The sequence below is a fragment of the Oxyura jamaicensis genome, chromosome 5 (genome assembly GCF_011077185.1).
Source record: "Oxyura jamaicensis isolate SHBP4307 breed ruddy duck chromosome 5, BPBGC_Ojam_1.0, whole genome shotgun sequence".
Taxonomy (NCBI): Eukaryota; Metazoa; Chordata; class Aves; order Anseriformes; family Anatidae; genus Oxyura; species Oxyura jamaicensis.
The window spans coordinates 60,365,677-60,385,508 of record NC_048897.1 but is presented as its reverse complement, the minus strand read 5'-3'; the positions used below and the strand labels follow the sequence as shown (position 1 = coordinate 60,385,508).

At 38.4% G+C, this 19,832-nt stretch overlaps 1 protein-coding gene and 1 pseudogene across 5 annotated transcripts in view; both read left to right on the top strand.

Annotated features, from left to right (window-relative positions):
- INSC (INSC spindle orientation adaptor protein) overlaps nucleotides 1-19,832 on the top strand; it is a 128,152-nt gene that overhangs the window by 86,024 nt on the left and 22,296 nt on the right. The window lies entirely within an intron of this gene.
- On the top strand, nucleotides 18,122-18,234 carry LOC118168718 (annotated as a pseudogene).

Sequence of the window (19,832 nt, the reverse complement as noted above, 5' to 3'; positions counted from 1 at the left end):
TTTGACAGACTTATTTGAGAGTCATGGAATTGAATAAAGACAGACATGTTAGTGCAGGATTATGGGGCATTGCCTGATCTCTGTAGGAGAAAGGTAAACACAGATGCTTTGGCTGAGGTCACTACCATTATTCCAATTGTGTTAAAATGACTAATTAAATTATAGTGGTTGTGTGGTTGTAGCCCTGATGGTCTAAGGAGATAAGTATCAGTTATTCTAATAAAAGGTATTACCTCTCCTTACAAAGCTTGCTTCACTTTAATCATATTATAGATTTCAGAAGAGGGAGAAAGGAGCCAGAAAGCATACCACTGAAGATAAATATTTTGATAATACTGGTAAAGTAGGACAATGCGAGACTTAGCTAAGGAGTTGGTGAATAGCTGTTGTTTAGACAGACTTTTTGTTTAGATAGATTTTGTTTATCAGCAGATCATTTAGATATCGTGCATGGCCCAGACTGCAAACATATACGTGTGCACTTAGCCTTTAGCATGTAATTTCACTGACAGCAAGAGAGCAACTACATGTTTAAAATGTCAAGAGATGCATGTCTACTAGTCTGTTCAGGCTGCAATAAATTTCACAGAATAAATATTCTTTTGGCAATCATTGAACACATTGAGTTGAGGAGCAAAGCAAAACTTTGAGTCAGGTCAAACAGAGCTTTTTGACAAACCTTTTCTGTTTTTCAATAGAGGTGCAGCAGGAAGCCTATGAATTTATATATAAAGCTACCTATAAATTGATAACAAAAGGAAAAGCTGTTTTCTAACCCACCAATGAATATTTTAAGGCTTTCGCCTCTAGTACAAATCCTTCCATGTCACCTACAGAATTAGTTTTTCTTCCCTTTGCTTCTAGTGGTGTATTCCTTAAGTATAGGTCTGTGGTAATAAGTCCACATGCAAATAAATAAATAAATCATAGCAGTCAAGCAACCCTGCCTGATTTGGGTTTTATCATCTTCTTGGTAAGAGCTGATCAGGATGAGGCATTGCAGTGATACTTGGTTATCAATGATGTGCTCAGAACAAATCTTGCCACTGCTGTGTTGTATCTTATCCAGTTCCAGAATGCTGTTCACATAAAATGTGAGAGGATAAAATTAGGTGTACTCGGGCCTTTGGTTTCCCTGTAAGATTCAGTCACTGTAAGAGGAACAACCGCTTCTCATCTATGCCTCAGTTCTGTCTGTTTATACATCTATATTGTTTTAGTTGAGGTGCAGAAAAGTAAGACTCCGATTTTTTTTCCTTGTGTTTTAAAAAATGTTTCATTGAAATACATCTCAAAAACTGAAAAGGAAAATCCCCAGGTTATGCCAACTCACTGAGGCGAATGCTTCACTGTGCAAGATCAAATTGGAGCAGTGCCTGTAGATTGCTCTTCCCTCCAACTTCATTTTGAAGATTTGAGCTGGTGCCAGGTTCCCACTCTGCACTTGTTTGGTTCCCATATAATTCACACATCGTTTTTTGTAGTCAGTTATGTTAGTATTTTATGCTATCTATTGATTTTATATTTCACTAAGTATTTTATTTAAAGCACTCCAAATAGCTACAGATTTATGTTTCAAAAGTCACAATGTTAAGAGAATTTTATAAATGAAAAATAATTTGGAAATCATTAGATGATGATTTTTCTGTAAGGATTCAAAATAATCCTTAAAGCAGTGACAATGACCGGGGCAGCAAATGATCCATGAATGACGTCTGAAGAAATAGAAGCCAATGCATCTAATGACAGGTGGGTTTTCCCCACCTAATAATAATAATAATAATCTATCAAGCAAATTTAATTTTAAGATGAAAGAAGCAGCTTACTCAGCTCCTAAACTGAAGGCAGAGATTAATGAGAATCAATTGAAGCATTTAAGAAGAGTGCAAGGAGAGAGCTATTTTGGACTTCAAACAGTCCTCTCCTCCCTGATAGAGGCAGAAAAGAAACTGGAGAAACATAGCCTTACAGACAGATGCAGATGAGTAGCTTTCATAATTTCTTTTCTCTATCAGCAGAAAATTGTTGCATTGCATACTTATATTTGTGATAATGCACATGTAAACATGTACTGAATGTGCTTATGTTGTACACATTAAATGGCTTAGATGTAGCCACAATGAAGTGTGAAGAGAGATCAGGGTGAAAATACTTATTCAAGGAGATGGATGCATTAGAGGGCTTCTCTCTCACAAAATCTCTGCTGAAATTAGATACACTAGTCTAACTGACCCATCCTGCTACAGGCTTCATGACTCAGTATTGCTCATGATTTTTGTGACTCATTAGAAAAGGCCAGAGAGGTCACTGCTCAGAGCCTTTGTTTCTTTTTTGGCTGACTTTCGAACTTGCCTAAAACTCCATTGATTTCAGAGGACTCTCCATTGATAAAAAAAAAGTGTACCTACATAGATTTGTTTACAGAACGTAGATCTGAGTGTCTTTGAAGGGTGCAAATTCAATACTAGCCTTATTTTGCATTCCAAGGCTTCTGGTACACTTATTGTCCTTGAGCTTACCTTATGATTCTTGGAGCTTTCTGGTGCTTTATGTAGCTTCTTGGACATCTATTCTTGCATACATAATATTGACTTCAGATTTTTTACACATTTAATTTTGAAGAACGGAGCTTTTACAGGTGCACATTACTAGAAAGTAAAAGAAAAAACATTTCCTCTTTCATCTAACTACAACCTTCACCAAACACTGTGGAATTCTGCACTAGTATAAAACTGTACTTACAGAAATGACCAACCCCCATCAAAAAAAAATCTCCTGGTTCCAGCTGACTTGCATTTCTTTTCTCCAGGGGACATAAAATGCCAGCTGGGACATAAACAGCTATCTGTTATCATCTGCTGGAGTTTTTAACTCGTCTGTAAATAAGCTGGTCTCAGTCACACCTGATGATAAGGTGATGGAGGCTGCCAGACAAAGTGACTGGTTTACGTTGATTTGGTAATGAATATTGATCATCTATTGGGTGAGAGGACATGAGAGCACTGAAGAAAGTTGTTGAACCTCACAGGAGCATCCAGGTTCTGAGTTAGCTTCTCAGCTTGACCGCTTCCTTGGGCTTGTTTTTTAGTAGTAGCTCAAACTAGCAATATACATAAACTTCAGCTTGCATTCAGCTTAGACCTTGGCTCTTCTCCAAAACCACTTTTGTAATTCTTGTTCTCTTATGAGCTTTCCTCCATTTCCTTGGGTTCAGAATGGAGCTAACAAGCCTCCTGCCTCACAGCACTCCTCAGTGAGGCACTAAGAGCCCTGCTGTGACATGGGTTTTGGTGCAGGTGTAAACTAGGGAGCTTTTCTAGTCCCTGAATTGCAGCTGGATGGACTGAGGAACCTTTGCAAATCAGGCTCCAGAGAAGTGTCCCCCAAATAGAGGCTCTGGATCCTGTTATTCAGAGGGAACTTCACAAATTTGCCTTTTGTGAAATCTCATTTTCTACATGTACAGTTGCTTGTGCTTTTTCTTTGTTTTCAACTAGTGCTTGCCAAAATGATTTTCAAAACATGATTAAAAACCTCTTCGCTTTTTTTTCCTCTCCAATGTCTATCACCAGAACAAGCACTTTTCAAAACAGGGAAAGAGTACATACAGAAAACTTTTATGATAACAGCTTCAACCAATTCTGGCCACTGTTACTTAAACTGTCTACCAGAATATTTGCTCTGTTTAAATAATGAGTGCTTAGCATTTTCATTTTCTCACCCAAGTGGCATTATCAAAATGCATATTGATATTTTATTTATTTATTTTTGTCACTATCTGTATATTCTGACTCTATCTTTCTAACTCTTACTGGGAGCTGAATTTTTTCCCAGAGACAGTTGTAAGAGTACCAGAGGCAATCAAAGCCAGTCTCAGATAATTGGCTAATTAGCTGAAACTCAATGTCCATTGTTTCTGACATGTATTTTAAGTCGGGGCTGGAAGTACTGAATTACTGCAGTAAAGCATCCTGTGTGTGCTCCTAACAAAGATGGAAGGAGGTTAATTGTATAAGTTGTTTCTTACCTTGCGTTTGCAGTGAGCTAAGAGCTACCATGTGACTTAGGTGAAGCTTGCCCATGATATGTATGAGTCTCTTCATATTTCTTAAAACAGGGAAGGTTAAATGATAATTAATGGCAGGTGGTGTAGAGGCCTGTTTGTGCGTCAGTTTTTTTTTTTTTTTTTTTTTTTTTTTTTTTTGCTGAGGCTTGTTTGCAGGAAACCACTTAGATCTGGCACTCTGCCTGATTTATACTAAAACTTTCATGTTTCATAAAGCATCTTCGAAAACATTTAATGAGCTGTTGGAAAAACAATCTCATCCCTTTAAGATAATCATGTTTTTGAAAAGCTAAGCATCTAACAGTATTGCTCATATATTGACTGTCTTTCTTCTGTCATTGAAGTCACAGATAACAGCTCTTTCACTGACTGTTCCTTCCCTTGCCACTACTTTTTAAAGCTTTTCCTTTACAGAGAGCTGTAGAGTTTGCTCATTTGCCACTCCTGGTAATGGATGAGCAAGCTTTGTATGGATCAGGGCATCCCGATGTGCAAAATCAGTCCTGATTTTCATAGAAATTTTACTTCATGTCATATGATGGCAGGTTTCTTCCTTCAGCTTGTGTTTTGCTATGCAAAGAAAGTCCAAAGATAATTAGGGCTGCTTTAAGCCTGAGTTATCTTGCACAAGGTGTTGAGTGTTGTTCATTAATTTGGAAGTTAACACTCCGGATTAAGATTGTCTCTGAGGCCTTGTTGTGGATTGCTGGTTCTGTTTAACTGCACCAGCTTTGAGACTTTGACCTGACAAGATCTTCAGCTGAGAGTAAGTCTTAGGAGGAAGGAAACCCCATCGGGACCAGCAGGTGGAAATAGGAAGGCAGAAGTTCTCCCAGTTATTAAAAACTCATCTTGTCACTTTATTCTTGCACAGAAGCTGTGAGAAAAGGTTTCCCCACAACTCTTTCTGTATTCTTGCTGAAGAAAGAAACAACTTCCTGAAGCAGCTGAGCTCCCAAAAGGCAAGATATGTACTTCTAACAGGCAGAGATGGGAATATAGCTGATGTGTTAACTTCAAGAGCTGTAAACAGTGATATTTGTAGAACAGAAGCTGTCTTAGTTTTTACTGGTTCCTGCCCTGATGTCCTTAGTGGGTGAGATACCGGTTTTAAGTGCTGCCTCTGCCCTTCAGGACTTGACTCTCTCCTCCCACCTATTTATATGTCCATTTATTAAATAAGAAAGAATGTATTTTATATTCATAACTTACACTCTTAAATGAGCCCCTCTCTGAGGGGTGAGTGGCAGCCTTAATCTGACTTAGTCTGTGGAGTTGGATGCTCATGAGTCTGAAGCTGATGTCCTATGCCACTAGAGACCTTGCCACATGAAGAAGTGCAGCTTAGAGCCATCAAAGATCGGCATGTGATGGGTATTTTTGGTGAGATCATCTTCTGGCCAGTCTGTTGTTTACAAATCTTCATCTGTACTGGGTAATCCTGCAGTCTGCCACGTTTACCTGCAATCAAGTTCATTTAGTGTCCTTTTATTTCTCACCTGAGTCCATAATTGCTTAATTGAATGAAAACCTAAATAAATAAATAAAGAATGAGTAAAACAGGAGACAACAATGCTGGGGCTGAAGTCTTCTGATAGCCTGAGCACTGCTCTGAAGAACTTTGAAGGCAGAATAGGACCTCTTTGGAAAGTACTTTAGTTTGCTGGGAACAGGCAGTTTCTCAAGCTCTTGGGAGACAGAAAAGAACATAAACTTTCTAGTTTCCTGGAGGTAGGACCATATCCTTCTCCTGTTGCATTAAAGGAGGCCACGTCAGATCAACTGCTAACAGAAAGACAGGGATTTTCCAGCTTTGTTATAGCACAAATTGATTTATTAACCCGATCTTCACATCTGTGACGTTTCCTTTACGTCCACAGGCGTATGTCTAATAGTCACATATCTATTTAAAGAGCAGGTAGATAGTTGTTTTATCTTGTTGCTGCTTTTAATGTGATTTAATATGTAGGCAAAATGGGAGCAACTATGTGGGTGATAGCTATTCCTGCAGGGTTTGCTGTCTGCATGCTTAGAAGAGAGCTCTAGCAGGGCTGTTGTAGTAGACAAAAATGTTGTCTCTGTTTTGATCTTCTTTTGCAGCTACTTTTATTTCCTACCCTGGTGAATATTCTGAACTGAGCAGTTTGCCTTTCTCCTTTCTGCTATTTCTCCTTAACCAAAACCAGACACTTGTGAGTTTTTTAGTGCAGGAACATCCAGGCTTCAGGACACTGGGCTTGTATATTGCCTCTAGACCTGCAACACAGATCCGTTGGTACCAGTGATTTAGCTGGTTGTGGGAAGAACTTAAGGTCAGGTAAATATTCAGTCTTGCCGTTGATTTCCCTGGTTTATTGTATAGTCTCTTTCTTTCTACCTTTGTCCTAGAGGAGCCTGAACTTCAACACCACTTATCTGTTATCCATTTTTACCCACCATAATACAATCAGTAATACAACCAATGTTGGCAGTCACATATGCCTCTGTTTACAGGAAAATGTCTCAGAATATGGCAGACCTCCAGAAAGCATTTTGGATTTATTTTAGAAGGCTGAGATCCTTCAGAGACTGATGTCTATAGAAACTTCTGTATTTACGAACACCACTGACTGACTACCAGATAAGAGCATGGAGGAGTGAGAGGAAAGACTAGAGAGTTTATAAAGTAGGCTTTGTAAACACTGAGACTTGGCTTCCCCTGTCTTCAGCAACCTGAAACGATTGTGGATATATCAGTTCAATCTAATGATTAGTATGAAACAGGATTCCAGTATGGAAAGATAGCATAAAATTTCCTCATAACTGTCTTTTGCCTGCAAGAATTTTCATTAATGTAAGCTTTCAAAATCTTCCATTAAGACAGAAAACTGTCTTACTATTTGTTTATCAGAGGCCTGAGAAAAGGACATGCAGCAAAATCTGAGAGCAGGGATGCTGTGAAGCAGACAAACTAAAGGTGACTACAATGCCTGTCTAGGATTTTCAAAAGTGATTCATAACATTACACTTTTCAGTACTTTGACTCCAGCATAACTCACCTAAATGTAATCTGGTATCTAGAAGTTGTTGGTATCCACCTACCATGGAATGGAAATTACATCCATTCCATTAAACTAAAACTTAATTGTTATTAAATTCAAAGATAGGCTGATTCTGTATTTTCAGTATTCCTGCCATCCTTCAGATGTGCACACAGTTTGAGAAGACTCTTTAAAAGTGTTGTTAAAGTCACCTATGGATTTTGGTAAGGTTTTGCTCTTGTGGTAGTTATGCTGTGTTAACAAAGCACTTTAGAATAGGGTACTAAGTTGATTATCAGTCGGCATGGAGAAGTTCCAATCAGAGGGCTAGGGATCTTATTGAAGTAGATCAGGGGAAGAATCTAAGCACATGTGCATTTGAGCCTTTTACCGGCAGTGTTCTAGGATAAATTAAATCATCCTTGAATTTTTCTCTAAAAGGGTTATCCTATGGAATTTTAGGGACATAAAAAATGAGTGATAACTCTCTGAATACGTCTTGACAACTTCACAAATATGAACTACGACTGACTCATGCAGTGTAATCTACGTATTGCATTATACAACAGTGGCACCCAGTGGAGGCTGGAATTAGAGCAGGTTTTCCATTGCTGGCTGCTTGGTGAGGCTTGCCCTCATGTTTAAGTGCTAAAAGCATTGATTTGTAAGGTACGTCTATGAGGACCAAAGCTATGCATAACTTAAGTGTTCTCCTAAATCAAATACTCTTATCTGTCAACTGGGATTCACATTTGATATGTTTAGGCTATTTGAGCACTTATAGATCTATACAGAAGAAACTCTTAATAGCTTCACTGAATGCAAAATCGTGTCGTTAACAAAACCTCTTGTCTCCCAAAAGTGAAGCTTTAATGTACTCAAATATTGCAGGTAAAACCAGTTTTGAAAGGAGAAGAATCTATTTTCTTTTGGTCTGTACCTCAGTCAAAACTTTGTCTCTTTTAAAGAAGATAACTGCTAAAGTATTTTGGCTCATTGCCCCAAATAGTTCAATCTTGTAGAAAATACAGCCTGGTGATACTCTATGGCCCAGTTTACACCAGCGAGCGCTCTCTGTTTCTGTTACACCTCTAGGGTAGCTGTAGAGTGAGAAGAGGTGAGTAGTAAGAAAGGGGGCCTTGTTCCTCCTGGATAGACCCTCTGCTTTAGCTACATTAGTTAAAAACGCTAGCCCTTGAGCAGCATCTTGTTCAAGAGCATCCTGGGAAATGGAGCAACAACGCCCTCTACTCCTGCTGCCCTGAAAGTACAGCTTGAAAAGCAGGCCAGATGTGTGTCATGTAGTTGGAAGGGGACCATATTTTAATGCTTTAGATTCAAGCAATGCTGAATGTGGCACCACCAAGAATAAACGGACATTGATGGTAGGCTGTCAGCAGATTGAATCCCACTAATATGAAGTCCTTGATATGCAACAGTGTGCATGGAATGTCGGATTTCCCTAAAGAATATATAATATACTGTGAGGCTGGTCCACATGCTGCTCCATGGGGAATGAGGCAATATGTATCATCTTCTGCCTGTTGCCTTCTTGGAATGACGTGGTTTGAATAGTTGTGGTGAAAAGGTGTCTGGGAGTAAGTGATTTTGCCAAAGAGAACTTTATGAATTGGAATAATGTTCCCATGTACTTAGCGTTGTTGAGCTCAGATTTCAGTCTCAGGTTGCATGCCTACACAGTGCCTGATATTATCAGGAAGATGATTAATGATGAGGATGATCTGAGTTCCTCAATTTTTCATCTTTTACTGGCTTAGTAGAGGCCAGTAAAGCCTCTTCCTTTTTTTTTTTTTTTTTTTTTTTTTTTTTTTTTTTTTTTTTTTTCCCCCTCACATTCCTTCATTTATTTTTAACATTTCATTGTAAACACTGGGTGCTTTGGCATTTTGGGTTTGTAGGAATTATTTTAAATTTCCACCAAGACAACTCGCAAGTAAGTCACCAGGACTTGCTGTTGATTAGATTTCTATTCAGTGTAAGATACACTCTCCTAATTTCTGGAAGAATGACTACTTTTTTTAATGATAATAGGTAGCATCATTACAATGGCATTTATCCAAGCATTATGTGGAGGTGGGTAAGTAGATCTTTACTTTATAGCACAGGGTGTGAGAATAAAATTAAATCACTCATGAATAAAAAGCTACCTCAAATTTGTGCCTTGAACTTTATGGCTGAGAGTTCCATTATGTTGCACTAACATCTAGACTGAGGAAAGAATTATAATGAAGGAGGAAGCAAATCTCAGAGGTTTAAATATGCTTAAATTTATTTTTGGAACTAGAGGCTTGATTTGATCTGAGCAAAATTAATAAAAGGTATAAAACATAAATTGTTTTTCTATGTAACTCACTAAAGATTACTCCCATGTCTCCTAGAAGGAGAGCCAGGTCGCATGATCCCATTTAGGAAATTTACATGGATAAAACCACGTTTTTCCTGACCACCTGCTCCTGTGAAAGGAATATGTTGTATGTGTTTAAGGCTATGACAAACTGCTTTCTCCCTTATTCAGAAGGGGATTTTCAAGGAATTGTGCCCAGGGAACTGGTATTGATTGAATTCCCCAGCCCCTGACACCTCTGCACTGCTGCTTCAGGTTAAGTACAATCTACACCTCTACTGGCTTTGCCATCTAAATTGTACTGCAAATGATGTTGATGTTACTCTGAGTAAGACATCTGTGTGCTGTGCCCCTTCAGTTAATCTTCCCTCACAGCAGTGAAGACTCAAGCTCCTTTTAACATGAAATAATACACTTCCATGTCATTTCTGGCACAGTTTGACCACTTCTTTGCTAGAAGGATTTCTCGCTTGTATGAACCAGTTAAAAGACTTGCCACAAAATGTTATATGGAGAAGATAAAGCACTTAGAACCTAGAGCACTGAAGAGAGCATTAGGACAAAGAAGTCCAGTTAATCTGATGAAGACTTGATCCCCCCAAAAGGATAAGTTATTGGGACATACTTATATAATTACAATTGATTTTTCTTGCAGAGAAGGAAGAAAAAAGAAAAAACAAAGACGCAAGGTATGGCAGTTGCTGAAAGTGGAAAAGGAAGTTACTTTAAGTAGAGATGACAGTGCCTTTTTTCTTTCCTTTTCTCTCTTGGGTTTTAAAGAAATCTGAGTGCTAGTCAGAGTAAGTCTATACTAATAAAAGGTATTTTGGTGATCCTTGAGAGAGAAGAACCATGGAGAGATAGGAAAGGATGTAACAATCAAATACGTTTTCAGTAAAATGGATTACGATTTAAAATTGAATTAAGAAAGATCAGTTGCTCAAGCTCATTGAAAGCATTGAAATGCTTTGTGACCAGCTGTTCTGAACAGAACCATGGTTATGCTTTCCTTTAAAATCCCTCAGGCTTGGTACAGGTACTGTCCTGCATTTGCCACAGCTTTTCACCTTGTTTTGTAGTGGCTTCTATATTTTAGCTCTGGTTAATAGTGCTCTTCATTAAGACAAACAAGGATCTAAGCCATAGGTGTTGATAAAAGAAATGGAAGTCAGCAGGTAATCAGAAGCAAATATGTTGTTTCTGAAATTCCCTTAAGGTGTTAGAAAAGACGTTTTACAACGCAACTTTAAAAGCTCTTTAGAAAAAGACTTTGACACCCCACACCCCAATATGTTGCTGACATTTAAGTGCTGTAATAAAAACATGTTCTCTTTAGGGTTTAAATGTTAAATGTAGAAATTGTATTCTAAAATTGTTAATCAGTCATTACAACATCCAAGAATTATGTGACAGTGCCAGGAAAGATGAGCAAGGTGCATGCACAGATGAGTGGGGCCCTGCTGTACTGGGACTGTGACATATCCAGTACACATCTAGTAAACTTTCTGATACTTAATGAAATTTCATATTGTTGTGACAAATTTCTGCTCCTGGTTTTTCAGGAAGAACTGGTAGAAGGTGATGAGTGAAAGCATTTAATTAAAGTACTTCAACCCTTATTGTTGCTGCTATCTTTGCTATGGGCATGATGGGAATTATTTTGATGTCAAGCAATATGGCAGTTAATGCTGTTGGTATTTGATTTTGGTAATAGGAAAAAGCATAGTCATGGACCTATGATGCTAGGCACTGTATGTACACACACATGCACCCAGTCTGTCACAAAAACTGACAATTCTATAAATATTTTGAAAATAACCCCCCAATTATTTAATGCAATAATTGTTGGCTAGGTTGTCAAACAGAGGTTTGTAGCAGACACTGTGAACAGAACATTTCCAGGTGTCCAGACAGTCTGAGGTTACTCGTAAATGTTAAAAGCTATAATGAAATTTTGGACAGCATAGCATGTTGAACAGTTTTTAGCTTGACTATGTTTTGATTCTGTGGAATTCTACCATTGACTCTGAACTTCACTAGGGAAGAATCAGACTTGTTTTTCATAAGATTAACATGCCTGAAATGCAAGGCACTGCTATTCTGTGTGAAACGAAGCCTGTTGCATGCTCTTTGTTCATAAAGTGAGAGAGATGGCAGTTCTTAGCACACCAGACTCGGACGAAGACAAATTTTTGAATGATTTTTAGTAGATCTTCCCTTCTTCTGAAGTAACTTGTATGCAGAGGGAAAGAGAGAATGTATAAGAGACAGTGGCCTGGAATTTTTGTTTGGAGGCTTCTCATATAGTGGTAAACAGTAACAAGATGTGCAAGATTTATTTTTGTGGGTTATTTCAGAAAAATTTGCACTGATATCTTCCCTCCTAGATCCTTGCTGATTTTGGCATCTCATGTATTTTGAGTCTTGCTTTGTATAGCCTATTTTCTTCATCAGACATAGTCAAAGACTAAATATCCAAAATATACTGAATTCATTTCTAGTAAAACCAGTGTAATTTGCATAACACAATCTTTGTGCTGGCATTTCTCTGGCAGTTGCTATCATTGTTTGCAATGCTAGCTCAGTCTCATTGCAATGCTTTTCTCAGGAGAGGGAAGGATGCGGCAAGGGCTGTGCCTGCTGCCCAGTGAAAAAATCCATGTACCATACCTAGACACAGCCGAACTGCTGAACGGTCAGGGGTTGCTGAAAGCACTGCCAATTCTTCCTTTTGTTCTTTGCCATATCTAAAATTGAATTGTGAAAATATTTGTTTGAATATTTTATTTACAATCTGAATTATTCTAAAATAAACTCATAAGAAAATGACATTTATTATGTAAGCCCTATTGGAAAGGGAGACATAGTCCAAGAATGTATCAGGAGAGAGTTGTGTGAGCCACGTTTTTTGCTGTATAGCAAGGCATAGCCCCTAAAAACAGCATTCCCCCTGTACTCGGCTCTGGTGAGGCCGCACCTCAAGTGCTGTGTTCAGTTTTGGGCCCCTCGCTACAAGAGGAGGTGCTACATGGATGTGCTCGAGCGAGTCCAGAGAAGGGCTACGAGGCTGGTGAGGGGTCTGGAGAACAAGGCTTATGCGGAGCGGCTGAGGGAGCTGGGGTTGTTCAGCCTGGAGAAGAGGAGGCTCAGGGGCGACCTTATCGCTCTCTACATGTACCTGAAAGGAGGCTGTAGCGAGGTGGGGGTTGGTCTATTCTTCCACGTGCCTGGTGACAGGACGAGGGGGAATAGGCTAAAGTTGCGCCAGGGGAGGTTTAGGTTGGATATTAGGAAGAACTTCTTTACCGAAAGGGTTGTCAGGCATTGGAATGGGCTGCCCAGGGAAGTGGTTGAGTCACCATCCCTGGAGGTCTTCAACAGACGTTTAGATGTAGAGCTTAGGGATATGGCTTAGTGGAGGACTTGTTAGTGTTAGGTCAGAGGTTGTACTTGGTGATCTTGGAGCTCTCTTTCAACCTAGATGATTCTGTGATTTTCTTCCTCCCAGACTCTTCAATCTTTAGCAGAATTTGAACTACTACTAGGAGTTTGGTATACTTTGAGCTCGGCTTATGCTCTTTGGACACAAGGGCCTAATGCTTATGATTTCAGAGTGACATGTTTATCCCACTGTTTTCCAGTTGTCACACCTTTCTAATAACTCCTCTAGATATTAGAGAATGTTATCTGTGCTGCATAAGTTCTTCTTGCATAACTTGTGGACTGGCAGGTGGCAGGATGAAGCCTGATCATATGCAGTTTTTAGCCGCAGTTGGGGCTTTACCTATCTGCAGAACTAGGTTGGTTTGGAATGCAGAATCTGTTTTTATTGCTTATGTGAAGTTGTAATTGCAGGGGATTGTAATATTTAGTTGCTATAATTACTAGGTTCCTTTAATCATAGTATCTCTTATGAGTATTTTTCTAAGACTAAGCAAACTGGATCATAGATTAGGGATGCTATTAAAAACAAACAGGCATTGACTGGGTGACAGAATCAGTTCAGTATTTGGGACTTCCCTCAGCAGCCTGCTTATTTTCCTAGATCTAGCTTCGTTGTTAAAATATCATAAGATGACATTTTATTTTTGCCATAACATAATGGTTACGCTTTTTTTCCATCTAAAATAACTGGAGAGGATCCTTGGGTACCGAACCTGGAATCTGCTCAGTAAGGAAATTTCAGGGAGTTCCGTCATGGTTTTCTGATGGAGTAGAATACTTCAGTTAGAAGGGACTTACTGAGGTCATCACATCCAACTGCCTGATCACTTCAGGGCTAACCAAAAGGTAAAGCTTATTAAGGGCATTATCCAAATGCTGCTGGAACACTGAGAGGCATGGGGCATCAATCACTTCGCTAGGAAGCCTGTCCCAGTGTTTGACTGCTCTTATGGTAAAGACATTTTTCCTTATACTTAGTCTGAACTCCCCGTGATGCAGCTTTGTGCTGTTCTCATGCATCCTATCATTGCTTACCAGGGAGAGGAGATTGACACCTTCATCTCCATTTCCCCTTCTCAGGTAAGGATGCGAGATAAGTTTATGATAAGAGTCCTGATTAGCAAATATGGTTCTGAATGCAGACTGGAACTGCCCCTGTATCAAAGTGCTATGTTGTAGGTACCTTTTTTTTTTTTCTTTCCTGAAATAACAATCTCTGTTGGAAGTATAACCAGATTTCTGGGTTTGTTCCTTCTTCAATGTGACATTCAAACACTAGCTTAGCTTTAAGTTTTAGCCCTGATAAGGATGCTCATTTGTGTTGAGACCTGGTAAGGTAGCAAACAATATTAAGTAGAAGAAAAACCAACTGTCAAGATTCCGTTTTCTCAGCATTTTAGCATTGTCCCTATTTCTTTTAGTACAGAGTCAATACAGCAACTGTATTTGACCAAAGAGCAATACTAGGAGATGTTAATGGGGAGAAAAAACTCTGAGATAATTTTCTCTGATGGTTTGTAGTAGACCTCTGACTGTTCATAAAGAGTACATGCAAACAACTGGTCCTAAACTTGAATTTTTTATGCTTAAAGCAAGTCTGAAATTATTTTACTGCCACCATAGTCACAGAAATAAATCGGTGTTTGTAAGAGACCCAAGGAGATTTTTCTGTCAGGAGAGAAATCTTAGGATGAAATAGCTTGAGTCTGTTGCGGCCAGTAAAGTTCCATCAATTTTCAACAGATGAAAACTACTATTTATTTATTTATTTATTTTAAATTCTTGTTCAAATAAGTGTAGCAATTTCCTCTGTTGTTATTACAACACAAATGGACTCTTACTGAGTTGCTCCCTGGAAGTTTTACAGCTAAAGTGCTGTGAGTGTTTTCATTATAAATGGCTATCATAAAGCTCTACAACGTGCTTGTAAAAATTCTCTGCCAATGAAAATCTTGCACATACAAGGTCATTTCTGGAGCTAATTTATTTAAATTAATTTAGTAAAGTAATTGAACAGCAATTGTGCAGTAACACATGTAGCAAATGATTATTATTTTTTTTTTTAATGCTTGGTGCCTCATAGTGCTTTTCTTAAAAACAACAGTTTGAGAGAACAACACGGGCGAAGCACTAAGACCTTTTTGGCAGTTATGTGTGTTTAGACATAAAACCTTTTAATTTTGAACAAGCTGCTGTATATATTTAATACATTCTATTAAGTGTCCTGCAGTTCAGGTGTGTTTAATTAGTGTACATGTGATTCAAAATCCGTAGAAACCTCGCATTGTGTGGAGTATGGATATTTTTAAGCTAAATTGAGACCCTTGAAATAAATATTTGCAGAAAAAATGTTTACATAAGGATCTGTTTCTGAATGCATTTGCAGAATCTCATATTTAAAGTAACAGTAAAAAGCAAACCATCATCCTGTGCTATTTCCATTGCTTATTCACCCTCTCGGACTGCTCTAATGGAACGCTCTCTTTCCTGCTGTGGTGGTTTCATTGCCATGCCCAGCGCATAGGATGGGTTTGTTTGTTTCTGCCTTCATGGTGCAGTGTTCTACTGACTCGTTCAAGAATTTTAATCTGATGAGAGAAGTTGTATGTGAAGTTACAGTAATAATTATTAATCATAATTAATGTATAATTAATTATGATTATTAATTATAAGCCCTTTTATCAACTTGATAGCCTATCATGTTAAGGTTTGAAAGTTTTTGCCTTAAACACATCCACGTTTCTAGCAGGAAGATTGTCAGGAACTTTTTGCTAAGGTAATAAATATGCTGTGAAGAGTTGGACTAGCTGATAATGACTGATTTGCTGGCTGTGACCCCCGTACTGCACTTTTGGATAGAGACACTTTCTCATTATTGTAATAGATGAAGAGGATCCTCTAAAAATGTGATATGCATGTGTTATTTTTTTTCCTCATGAAGAGGTGCAGTAACACTTCTTAAAAATAAAATTCATGATATCACACCAAAAACTAAGTGATACAATATAATCAAACATGTTGAAAGTGTATTCTTGTTTGTAAATGCCAGACACCAGGTGTTTGAGAATATGCCCTCATGCCATGAAGTGTCTGTGACATTATTTATTTAAAACTAGATCATCGGAGCATGTTTTTTTCAGTGAGCACATCTCATTTTCTGGAGTGCCCTGCTATGCATAACCCTGGAGCCCCTGTTTGTTTATAGGAATAGTTTTTTTATTTTTATTTTTTATATTTTTTTCCCCCTCTGACTATGATCCCCCAGGGTAAATAAAAATGAGGGCTATGTGAAAACTGCTTATATCTTGTCCTTCCCTAATTCAAGCTTCAGGTCCCAGAATTTTGTTCAGCATTATTATCTAACTCATGACAGTTCCTCTCATCTTGTTGCTGAGTCTTTTATTGTGTCTGTGTGGCTTCATTTTAATGAAATTCAGCCCATAAAGTATAATATATAAAGCCTTATTCATTATTTAAAAGAAACAAACATACACTTTCTGGAATTCGTAATGCAGATATCAAGAAATTCCTACAAATAGAAATAGGTTCTTGCAACTTAAAAGAAAAGCCAGTATATCCAGCTCTTCAAAATACAAGGCAAGAAAACTGAGACCTTTGACTTCTGTCATCTGTCACATAACTTGAGTTGCATCTCTAACTCTGTTGTATGTGAACACAAATAGTCCTCCCGTAATCTTGTATGCTCCTGAGATTACACATAAATCATTACTGTGATGCGACAGAATAGGAGAAAGCATTTAACAAATGCTGAATTCTAAGACCATTAAAAATGTACTTACTTTTTCAAACCACCACAGTAATTTATGGTCAGTAGTTATCCATCTGTTTTGCCAGTGCATCCTGGTACTATAAACACCAACAGTGGTGTGGTAGAAGGATCGGCACTACAGGTGACTTCTATATAACTGTGAGTGAATTCCTTCTCAGTCTCTTCTCCTTCTGTCCTTTTTAGCCACTCAGCATCTGTCCTACAGAACTGAAGGCCTGTGAGGAGTATATCTAGAAAGCTGGATGTATCCTTGGGGGATTCACATATTTTTGTAGAGGGTAGTTTGAAGCAGCGTAAGCTGTGCTTATAAGGGTGGGCGGTTGTGAGCTGGTAGGCTAACAGCAGTGCAGCTCCTGGTTTCTTTTATCAACAACTTTAAAAGGCTGCCTTTCCCTTCATCTAAGTCCTCAGTATTGAGGTAGTTCAAAGCCAACTATTTCCTTATCCTTGAAACAGAGACGAGAAAGAAGTCTGGATGTCAATCTTACTGATTTTGTCCATCCTTTCTACAGAAAGGATGTATTCTTCATTACCTCTTTGAAAAATCTTATCTGCAACAAGCTCAAACCCTCTCTGAGTGCCAAAGAACGTCCACTGTGAGGTGACCGTTTTTCCTAGGTTTAGAAGGGAGAAAACGTTTATATAACTTTTATTCTTTTCACTCCTATTCAACCTAGAGTTCACTCATTTCATCTTGCTCTGCAGTTCATTTCTTCCTACAACATGGCTGCAGCATTCCTACTTAGGCATTGTCACCTTTAATGCAACCTTCAGGCTGAGAAGTTTAACAGTCTTTTGTGAGGTTGAGATTTTTTTTACTTAATGCACCTAACGATACTCCCCATATAGATTAGATAATCTTCACATTGACCCTTGGTGGCTAAACACAGGGAAGAATAAATACGTCATCCATGGCTTGACCACATTCTGAAGGATGGAAGTTTAAATGGGAAATCTGAGTTGAAGGTGCCATGAAGCAAAGAACCCACTCATAGCAAACTTCAATACAAAGCTAAGGCAATTGCCAGCAGTTTTAAAACTACTGTGTCGGGAACCAGTCAGCCTTTATTCAGCTCTGCACTATTGTGTGGAGTCTAAAGGAATAGCTTATATTTATAAGGTGCCATGGCTCCTTTACAGCAATTGTTCCAAAAATCATGAGACTGTTTTTTACTGGTCAGTGCTGCTTCCATGGAATTGCTGCAGCAGCCTTGATTACTTGAAATAGTATTTGTGGACATTTTAATGGCGTCACTTTACTAGTATATCATCTCACTTTAAAAATGGCTGACCAGCTCTTTAGCTAGTATAAATCAGCATATTTCTCAGCTAGTGGAGCTAAGGCAGATTTATCTGCAGAGTATTTCACAGGGCAGGTGACCATATATGAAGGGTAAGGTGTAAAACTTGGTCCCTTTTCCTTGGTTTCTTTCAACATCAATTCTCGGCCTTTTGATTAAGATCAAGTGTAGTATCTGTTCTTATCAGTTTAATATCTGGTGTGTCCTCGATGGGAGGACTTTATATTAAATGGATTTATTTATTTATTTTTTCTCTAGGGGAGGTTTAGGTTGGATGTTAGGAAAAACTTCTTTACCGAAAGGGTTGTTAGGCACAGGAATGGGCTGCCCGGGGAAGTGGTTGAGTCACCATCCCTGGAGGTCTTTAAAAGACGTTTAGATGTAGAGCTTAGGGATATGGTTTAGTGGAGGACTTGTTAGTGTTAGGTCAGAGTTGGACTAGGTGATCTTGGAGGTCTCTACCAACCTAGACTATTCTGTGATTCTGTGATAAAAATTAAATAAGAATTGTATGCCTTCTTCAGCTGCAAAATTAGTTGTTTTTTTTTTTTTTTTTTTTTTTTTTAAATATGTAGGATACACTTCAGCCTTAATGATCAGGAATTATTTTCATGAGTTCAATTCATCAAAATAATGGTATGTGGATTCTGCTGGATGCCATATTCAGCGGAATTGTGGAAGAGTGGAACAACTTCATGATTCATGTAGCAGTCTGGGGAGTGAAGTATATTGTGTTCAGAGAATGCTAAGCCAGGGATTCAAATAGTTTCTAAATATGATCATTTTTCCTTCCTACCTTTCTTTTTCTCTCTCTCCCTCTCCTTCCTCATCCTATAAATTCTAGTGTGTTTAGGTTGTTATCTAGCTATGCTATTTCCATTCAGACTGCTAATGTTCATCTCTCCTTTTAGTTATTCTCTTCCATATTCAAACTGGGAGGTACTACTATACAGCATGTGTGAAAGGATAAAACTAATATAATAAACACAATTTTGGTCTTTTGGTGCTTGACTGTTTGGTGCAGCCTCTACTTTCAAAATTCTCATCTTACTGTCTTAGAAGTCTGAGACAATGTTTCAGAAGTGATCCACCCAAAATTCATCTTCTGCTGTTGGGATTTTATTTTCCTGCTTACTGTCTCATATCTGGATCTCAATATTTCCCCTTTATTCTGTCATTTTTTTCTGTTTTCCTGTAAAATTTGTTTTGTAACCTGCTAGTGCTGCTTACCAGAGGCACCCAGCAGCAGGCTGGATAGAATTATCCACAGATTTGATGATGGGAAAAAAGCTGCGAGGCTCTCTGATGTCAACAGGATGACTTGGGACATCAATTCAGAGAACTTTAAAAAGTCTTGAGAAAACTTACCAATATGTAGAGCTCATCTGAGCATTGAGAGGACAAACAAGAATGTGGGAGAAAGTCATTGTATGAGGAAGGACCTTCAGCAGCATTTTATCCAGCTGAAGACAGGCATTATTGGAAAGAAGGGAAGAGGTCTTGGTTCTCAGAGTCAGCTGGAAAACCTGCCTTAAACCTCCTTTCAGAGAACAGAGTTAAGATGTGTATCGCGTGTAGTATTTCAAGTCAGGAAGTCAATAATGCAATTCATTGCAAGTTCTGTACTGCTATCTTTATTAACTGCTACAATTTAATTCAAGCTAGTTTAACCATGTTAGCAGATGCCTAGTTTTATGTAATATTTTTAAGAGGAAGAACAGGTATACTGAAGAAAGAGGGCTGCCCTAGAACTCATTCATTTGTGTTGCAGAGAAAATAAATTATTTTCTTTCAGAAGACTTGATCTATGCAGTAAAGTGGTCACGTACTTATTTTGCCACTTGGA